Source organism: Palaemon carinicauda, chromosome 24 (assembly GCF_036898095.1).
Source record: "Palaemon carinicauda isolate YSFRI2023 chromosome 24, ASM3689809v2, whole genome shotgun sequence".
NCBI classification, from domain to species: Eukaryota; Metazoa; Arthropoda; class Malacostraca; order Decapoda; family Palaemonidae; genus Palaemon; species Palaemon carinicauda.
Genome location: NC_090748.1, coordinates 104,442,379 through 104,452,378, shown reverse-complemented (window position 1 = coordinate 104,452,378; position 10,000 = coordinate 104,442,379).

Sequence of the window (10,000 nt, the reverse complement as noted above, 5' to 3'; positions counted from 1 at the left end):
TATTATTTTGGTTTTTACTACTTCTACTGCTAATACTACTAATACTACTCCTATTGTATTGTCGCTGTCAGGTAAATGGTCCCAAGAAGACACTCACGTACCACACCCCCAGACTAATGACCAATCCTTGAAAGAAATAAAAACTTAACTTCCCAGAAAGAATTCTTTAGAGAGGATCTCAAGGGAACAAAAGGCTCTTGAAGGCAGTTCACGTTTTTAATTGTGGCCCCCTTAAAAGTAAAAGAAAAAAGGAAAAAAAGATAAAAACAAAATACTCTTTCCCGGCATCCCACGGAAGCAAAAAAATACCTTTTCCTGTCATCCCACGGAAGCGAAAAATACCTTATCCAGGCATCCCATGGAAGCAAAAAAAAAAAAAAAAAAAAAAGAAAAAACCTTTTCCCCGGCATCCTGTGGAAGGAAAAACAAAACCTTTTCCCGGTATCCCCGTGGAAGCAAAATAATACTTTTTCCTGGTGTCCCGTGGAAGCAAAAAAATACCTTTTCCCAGCATCCCGTGGAAGCAAAAAAAAAACCCCTTTTCCCAGCATCCCGAGGAAGCAAAAAATACCTTCTCCCGGCATCCCATGGAAGCAAAAAGTACCTTTTCCCGGAATCCCACAGAAGCTATAAATACCTTTTCCCGGCATCCCACGTAAGCAAAAATTATCTTTTCCTGGCATCCCACGGAAGTGAAAAATACATTATCCCGGCATCCCGTGGAAGAAAAAAAAACTCCATATCCCGGCATTCCGTGGAAGAAAAAAAACTCCATTTCCGGGCATCCCGTGGAAGCAAAAGAAAAAAAAAACGTTTTCGCGGCATCCCGTGGTTGCAAAAAAATACTTTTTCCCGGCATCCCGTGAAAGCATCAAAATACCTATTCACGGCATTCCGTGGAAGCCAAAAAAAAAAAAAAAAACCTTTTCTCCGCATCCCTTAGAAGCAAAACATACCTTTTCCTGGCATCCCAGGGAAGCAAAAAATACCTTTTCCCGGCATCCCACGGAAGCAAAAAAATACCTTATCCCGTGGAAGCAAAATAAGAAAACCTTTTCCCGGCATCCCACGGAAGCCAAAAAAAAACCTTTTCCCGGCATCCTGTAGAAGCAAAAAAATACTTCTTCCCGGCATCCCAGGGAAGCAAAAAAAAAAAACCTTTTCCTGGCATCCTGTGGAAACAAAAAAATACCTTTACCCGGCATCCTGTGGAAGCAAAAAAATACCTTTACCCGGCATCCCTTAGAAGCAAAATAATACCTTTTCCAAGCATCCTGTGGAAGCAAAAAAATACCTTTTCCCAGCATCCCCGCGGAAACAAAATGTACTTTTTCCCAGTATCCCGCAGAACCAAAAATTACTTTTTCCCGGTATCCCGCTGTAGCAAAAAATACTTTTTCCCGGTATCCCGCTGTAGCAAAACTTACTTTTCCCTGCATCACACGGAGGAAATAAATATTTTTTCCCTGTATCCCGTGGAAGAAATAAATACTTTTTCCCGGAATCCCACGAAAGCATGAAATACTTTTCCCCGTCATCCCGCGGAAGAAAAATACTTTTTCCCGGCATCCCACTGAAGAAAAAAAAAATTTTTCCTGGCATCCCGTGGAAGAAAAAAATACTTTTCCCCGACATCCCGCGGTAGAAAAAAATACTTTTTCCCAGCACCCCGCAGAAGCAAAAAATCCTTTTTTTCCCAGCATCCCGCGGAAGCAAAAATAACTTTTACCCGGCATGCGGCGAAAGCAGTAATATCCCCTGTTGGTTCTTCTTAGCAGGCGAGGCATCTTTTCGAATTCTCTAGAGGTGTCAGCCTCCGGAAGGGATAAATGAAGATGTTGACTGTCTCAGAGATTTAGTGAAATGTTCTTTCGTTCTAGATAGCATTGCCTTATGCAAGAGACGGGCTCTTGCGTTGACATAGATTTCGAGTTGGAGGTTTTCGATATTTTGTTTAAAGTCAGTTGGACAACAATTGTGATATCAGGGATTTCTGGATTTTAGTTTTTAGTATGATTGGATATTCATTGAAGTTAATGCCTTGATTACAAACACACACACACACACACATATATATATATATATATATATATATATATATATATATATTTGTATATATATATATATATATATATATATATATATATATATGTATATATATATATATATATATATATATATATATATATATATATATATATATATATATATATACATATATATATATATATATATATATATATATATATATATATATATATATATATATATATATATATATATATATATATATATATATATATATATATATATATATATATATATATATATGCATATATATATATATATATATATATATATATATATATATATATATATATATATATATATATATATATATATATATGCATATATATATATATATATATATATATATATATATATATATATATATATATATATATATATATATACACAGATAGACTCATATCTATCCCTTTCTGAGTATGGTTACCTTAACTGGTTGAAAGGGTTGGCACGTCGCTGAGATCAGCAAAGCTATACTAGTCTGAGCCACCTTTACTAGATTGGTTTGCTGTAAGCAATCAGACGAAAATCTCCCACCATCACTAATCCGCACTGGCCAAGCATGGTGATGAAAACTGGCCAAACCCCAGACATGAATAAGGACATGTCTGAGGCCTTTGTCATGTAGTGAACTAGAAACGGCTCTATTTGTTTTATAGATACAGTATACACAGAGATAAATATTAAATATATTATTTGGGAAACATGAAAAATATTTGAAATGGATATTTATTTTTTCAAATCAACAAGAACATGAAAAAAGATGATTGATTTTGAGAAGTTTAATGATATTTAGATATTGTAAACAAATACATTCCCTTGTTATGAAAGAAAAATTATTTCCATTTGGAGATCCAATTTTTGAGAATACATTTCCTATAACAGTTATTTGTGATAGATTGCTCATTTCGATTTTAATTTTAACCTACCAGTAAACTGCTTAGGTTCGATTCCATAACCAGATATATATTACACACACACACCCACACACATTTAACTCACATTTTGAGTGGGTTCACCTTAACGTGGTGAAGGGTTTTGCGTACCGCCATGATCAGCAAGTTGTACTAGTCAGGGCCACCCATATTAGGTTGGTTTGCTGTAATGGACCAGAGGAGAATCTCCCACCATCACCAATCTGCACTGGCCAGCTCGGTGATGAAGACTGGCAGGCCTTTCTCCTGCAGTGGACTATAAACGGGTACATTTGTTGTTGTCGTTGTTGTTGTTGCTGCTGTGTATATATATGTGTATGTATATATATATATATATATATATATATATATATATATATATATATATATATATATATATATATATATATATATATTTGGGCTCAAGCCATGTCGTCCTGATGGAAGTTCCTATAGGGTAGCTTCCTAGGGTATATTACAACTACGGCGATATTCCCAGAGAATTTACCTTAAGGTACCAGAATTCTAACTCCTGGAGCGAGTATCCCTCGTGAAAGGGATATCGCGACATATCAGAGGACGTATTCTAGACACGTCACATGGCAATCTACGACCTGGACAGAGATTTCGTCTCGTAGGAGGTGATTGACGAGATACGAATTCGGGAAAGAAAAAGGGGAGCCGCTCCCAAGGCTTCCCTATCCCCCGATTCGTATGCGTGCCTGGCGCCAATCCTGGCGCCATCTGTATTCCTTTTTGCGTAGCTTAACAACTCGGTGTTTTTCCTGTTTTTCTCGCAAATCTTGGATTTATTCGGCTTTTCATGGCTTCTTCGTCTTCGTTGGCCTCTGATAAGTTGAGTATAGTGTCTGTTATGTATAAATGTAGGCTCTTGGTAAAATTTTGAGTGATTAATAGGATTAATCTTTGATACAAGAGCCGTAGCCTACCAGAGGTGTCCTGGACACTGTCGCTCGCTAGGTATAAATTAGTTAGTCAGAGCGACATTCCTGGTTGTTTTGCTTTAATAAATTTTAGCTATTTAGCTTTACATAGGATTTCCTTTCGTATTCGCCATTCTGGCCTACGCTAGGCCATGTAGCCTAGTCGTTTGGTCCTAGTACTTCATGCATGATTTTGGTTTTTCCGAGTGTAATTAAAATTTTATTGAAGCTTTAGGCTATATTTTATACATTTTAGACTGTGTGGAATATTTCCAAGATTGTATACGTGTGAGTTTCGGTGAATTAGGTAATCGATTCTCTTGGTGCCTAGGCTAATTGCTTATGGAGCCTTAGTATACTTTATCATACTCCCCGGTTGCTTTCTTTTCTTCGGAGAAGGTATGCAATCCCTTTCCCTCTGTTTAAGCCTTGGGCTTATCCCTAAGTGGTTTTTTCCGAATTTATTTTCGATAAAACTATACTAGGGTGTTACTGTACCTTCATGTTCCTGTGGCTATGGTTCAAGAGGGACAGAACAACAGAGTTTTTAGTCTGAGTCCGTGTTGTCTGGCTTGGGGCAGAGTTCCCCTCGCTGACCTAACACTTACAAAGGGAGCTTAGCTCCCTTAGGTCACTACCGAAGGTTTCTGTAAGTTATGATTCCTTCTTTTGTGATCGACCAGACTAAGTCCTGTTGCTGTTCTCGGGGGAGGATAAGTTCTTCCCTTGGGAGTAGCAACGCCTTCCTTGCTTTGGTGCTCTGGAAGCTGGCAAGTATTGCTGGCCTTTTCCCTTAGATCTCCCTTAGGCTAAGATAAGTTTCTTGGCTGCGGGTGATCTGTCACTAAAGCAAGGTTGGCAGGACCCTCTTGTCCCTTCCCCCTCTATCTCCGTAATGGCCTAGCCATTACTGTACTGTACCTTGCCGGCCGGCAGAGCTGGCCGGCAGGTGTATTACTGTACTGTACGTCGTTCTACTTCTGGACCTAGTATAGGTTGGGATGTGGAATTGACTCAGCCCATTGCCGGCCGGCAGAGATGCTGGCCGGCAAGGGTCTTATGTTTTCGAGTGCTGCCCGGACCTCTCTTGGTCCCTCATCCATGCCTGCCGGCAGAGCCGGACGGCATTGGTCAAGGAAGCCTGAATTAAGTTTCTCCCCTTCCTTATATGCACTCTTTCGGTTGCTGGGCTGGGGGGGTTGTGTACACTCTTATCCCGGCATCCATTCTATTTTCTTCTAGTGCTGTACCTGTCCCGGCTGCCGGCCTATGAGGCCGGCAGCCGGGCAGGTGTAGTCTTCTGGTTCTTTTGCTGCCGGCTGGCATCGGTCTTGTACCTTTGCCGGCCGGCTTATGTCAGTCCTTGTCTGCCGGTCACCAAGAGTGTGGCCGGCAGCTGGGTACTACCTTGTGTAGTTGCTGGCCGGCAGTCATTGCCGGCCAACACTGGCTGTTACCGGCCGGCAGCTGCTGCCGACCGGCACAGGCATTTGAACCAGAGTGCTGCCGCCCTATAGCTGTTAAGTAGTATACTTTAAAGCTAGTTGTGGTGTGTGCCGGCCGGCAAAGGCAGGCCGGCACACATCCTCCTATACTGTACTAGTATTCTTCTGTATAGCATATACAGTAGGAAGAAAACTATAGTAAAGGTTTAGATACAGCACTGTATCTTCTAACACTATTGTGTTTTCTTGCACAGCCCTTTGCTGTTGCCCTCAGATAGGAAGCAGAGTTCTTCCCTGTCTATTATCCAGGATTTTAAAATCATTGCCTAGGTGTGAGCTCCACCTGTTTCCTCTGGAAACCTTGCATTGGTTACTCTAGAAGAGATAAACCATTTTGATTTTATTATCTGGAAGGCTGCAACAATGGGTTGTGAGGGAAACACAAGTGTGTGTCTTTCCTTTATGAATTGTTATGCTATACTATGCATATCCAGTGATACATAGTTCACTTGATACTCATGGAAATTTCTTCTCTTTACAGGAGGACCCTCCGAAGTGCGGAAATGTTTTCTGCAATGTCCGCAGCAAGAACCTCTGTGGACATGAGTGTTGTAGGAGACACGCAGCATGCACTGTCTCCAAGGATGATCTCCAGTATTGGGACCCTCAGGTATGTACTGTATGCACTAACCTGATTACTGAGGCTTTTGATTCCCCTAGAACGGCGGAATCAAGGGATATAGCAAGGGAAAAGCTTCGTACTTGGGTAAGGGGCTTCAAGAAGAACACCTCTGGCCCTTATCTTCCAAGTGAGAAGATGAGGGCGTATCTTTTTCCCCAGGCATCAGCTGAGGCAGTGATTCCCCAGCCTCAAGAGGAGATCCCTCAAGATCAAGTCCAGGTGGACGTGGAAGTCGCAGTCGCGATGCAAGACATCCAGTTGGATGACAGGATGTCTGACCTGGACGAAGGTTTGGAAGAAGACCTCCTGGCAGAAGGTCAGGATCAAGTTCAAACCCCGGATGTCGCAGAGGATGAGGTCGACGAGGTGTCGGCTACTCCGGTTCAGATGCCGGAGCCTATCCCCTCAACATCGGCTGGTCTCCCAGTAGAACTGGGACAGGCCCTCTCTTCGATTGTTGGAATGATCCAACAAATGCAGAAGGAGAATCAGGAGAATGCGGCTGCAATGGAACTGCGCATGCAGTCCCTGGCAGAATCACATGGGCCCCAGAAAAGGCTCAATGTGAAAGACCTTCCCATATGCTCAGATGCTAACCCATGGAGGTATGCTGAGCACATGCCGATGACGACTGGAAAGATCGTCATCTCGGATAAGCTGGGTTCAGTTCCCCTAGAGGAGGTAGAATTCTGGCCCAGCAAGACATCATATCCGGACTGCTATGTCCGGCTGAGAAAAGAACCAGCTTCAAGGGAGGAGACAGAGCCGAAGGAGGTCATTATTATGGACCACGCTAAGGCTCAAGCCCTACTTTCATCCTCGATGAAAGAGAGGGGCTTCTCTAATTCGAAGGTAGCTGCATTGAGCAAGAAGCTCCCTTCTTTTGTGTCCTCTCTTGATAGAGCCTTCCCCTTTTTACAGAAAGGGTTTGCGGCTGTCCTAAAGGCAGTCGAGGCCGGCAAGCCTTGCCCCTCCCTGGAGGAGTGTAAACCCTTGTCGCTGGCTCTGCCTATGGACCACAAAGACTGGAAGGATGTCCATCTGACATTCTCAGTGGGAAAGTTGGAGGCTGATATTGCCGGACGGCAATTCGGCGAGGACCTCCCCAAGCTGTCCGAATCTCTTTTACGAAGAGAATTCGAGACAAAAGAAAGACTGGCTGCCTCAATGTCTCATCAGACTACTCTTGAGACGATGGCAAGTGACCCTAAGGTCCATGAAATGTTCATGGTAGTGGCTAAGTCTCACCTAGCCACAGTGAGGAAGGACCTTTATGGCTTCGTCAAAGCAAGGAGAGCTTGCAGGGAGTTCGTGTTCACCGGGGCTTCGGTGAGACACGAGCCAAGGAAGTTAATCTCCTCCAACATTTGGGGAAAAGACCTTTTCCCTACCGATGTGGTCAAAGAGGTTGTTGATAAGGCCGCCGTGGAGAATAGAAACCTTCTCCAGAAGTGGGGCCTGGCTATCAAAAGAAAATCTTCCCCGGATGAGGGTCCTCAACCAAAGAGGAAGAATATGAGGACTAGGTTACCGTCTCGGCCAGCCAAGCCTTATAGACAGCAACAGCAACTGCAATTGCCTTTGCCTCCAGTGCCCCAGATGGTGGCTCAAACCCCGACTACTTTTCAGTGGGTACCCCAGGCTGTGCCAGGTCAGTCAACCACATTCACCCCAACGTTCGAAGGACAGTCTTCTTCCTTTCGTGCAAAACCTAGAGGAGCAGCCAGAGGCTCGTCTAGGCGCCCCTCAAGGGGAAGGGGATTCAGAGGTGGTCGTGGTCAGGGAGGCAAGACCTCAGGACGGCAGTCCAAGTGAAACGATACCGGTAGGAGGGAGACTGATGAAATTTTGGGATCGCTGGACCTTCGATCCCTGGGCCCAAAGCCTACTCAAGAATGGACTGCGTTGGAGCTGGTACAGCACTCCACCCCCGTGCCTTCGGTTTTTCCAACACTCCACCCCCATTTAGGAGGAGTACGTTCAAGAACTGTTGGAGAAAAAGGTGATCCGAAAGATGAAGTCCATCAAATTCCAAGGGAGGCTGTTTTGTGTTCCCAAGAAAGACTCGGAAAAGCTCAGAGTCATTCTGGACTTGTCGCCACTCAACAAGTTCATAGTGAATTGCAAATTCAAGATGCTAACACTGCAACACATAAGGACCTTACTGCCCAAGAGGGCATACTCAGTCTCTATAGACTTGTCAGACGCCTATTGGCACATTCCAATCAGCCGTCGACTCTCCCCCTACCTAGGGTTCAGGCTACAACGGAGACTGTACGCCTTCAGAGCCATGCCATTCGGGCTAAACATAGCCCCAAGGATTTTCACGAAGCTTGCGAGCGCAGCTCTCAAACAATTACGCCTAAAGGGAATTCAGGTAGTAGCCTACCTGGACGACTGGCTGGTGTGGGCAGCATCCGAGACCGAATGCTTGCAAGCTTCCAGTCAGGTGATCCAGTTCCTAGAGTACCTAGGCTTCAAGATCAACAGAAAAAAGTCTCGACTTTCTCCATCCCAAAAGTTCCAGTGGCTGGGAATCCACTGGGACCTTTTGTCACACAGTTTCTCCATCCCGACGAAGAAAAGGAAGGAGATAGCGGGCTCTGTCAAGAGACTTCTAGATTCCGAAAGGATATCAAGACGCGAACAGGAGAGGGTACTAGGCTCTCTCCAGTTTGCTTCAGTGACAGACCCAGTGCTAAGAGCACAGCTAAAGGATGCAACCGGAGTTTGGAGAAGGTATGCATCAAACGCGCGAAGAGACCTGAGAAGACCAGTGCCACCTCGGCTACGTACTCTTCTCAGACCTTGGTCCCAAGCCAGACATCTAAAGAAGTCGGTTCTTCTTCAGCCACCTCCCCCGTCGATGACGATTCACTCAGACGCCTCAAAGGAGGGATGGGGAGGTCACTCTCATCGGAAAAAAGTCCAGGGGACTTGGTCCAAGCTATTCAGGACCTTTCATATAAACTTTCTAGAAGCTATGGCAGTGCTCCTTACCTTAAAGAAAGTCTCCCCGCGTCACTCGATCCACATAAGATTGGTGACGGACAGCGAGGTGGTTGTGAGATGCTTGAATCGACAAGGGTCGAGGTCACCACCTCTCAACCAAGTGATGTTAGCCATTTTCCGATTGGCGGAAAAGAAGAAGTGGTACCTGTCGGCAGTTCACCTTCAAGGAGTCCGCAATGTGACAGCGGACGCTCTATCCAGGTTCACACCGATAGAGTCGGAATGGTCCTTAGACGCAGGATCATTTTCCTTCATTCTGAATCAAGTCCCAGAACTGCAAATAGACCTCTTTGCGACGAAAGACAACAAGAAGTTGCCCCTGTATGTGTCCCCGTACGAGGACCCCTTAGCGGAAGCAGTGGACGCAATGTCCCTCGACTGGAACAGATGGTCCAGGATTTATCTGTTCCCTCCTCACAACCTTCTGTTGAGGGTCCTCAACAAACTGAGATCCTTCAAGGGGGTAGCGGCAATAGTGGCCCACAAGTGGCCGAACAGTATGTGGTTCCCCTTGGCGTTGGAACTACAGATGAAGTTCGTGCCGCTACCACATCCAGTTCTGACCCAGCGAGTCCAGAAGTCGACTGTCTGCGCTTCATTACAGAAAACCCGGACCCTGCAGCTCATGATTTTCTCGCCCTTGCGGTGAGAAAGCGTTTCGGGATTTCGAAAGCCAGCATAGACTTCCTAGAGGAATATAAGTGCAAATCGACTAGAAGGCAATATGAGTCATCTTGGAGAAAATGGGTGGCCTTTGTAAAGGCAAAGAATCCGCAGGAGATCTCAACAGACTTCTGCTTATTTTTCTTCATCCACCTCCATGGCCAAGGGTTGGCAGCTAACACGATTTCAGTGTGTAAATCTGCTTTGATGAGACCCATTTTATTTGCCTTCCAGATCGACCTAGGTAACGAG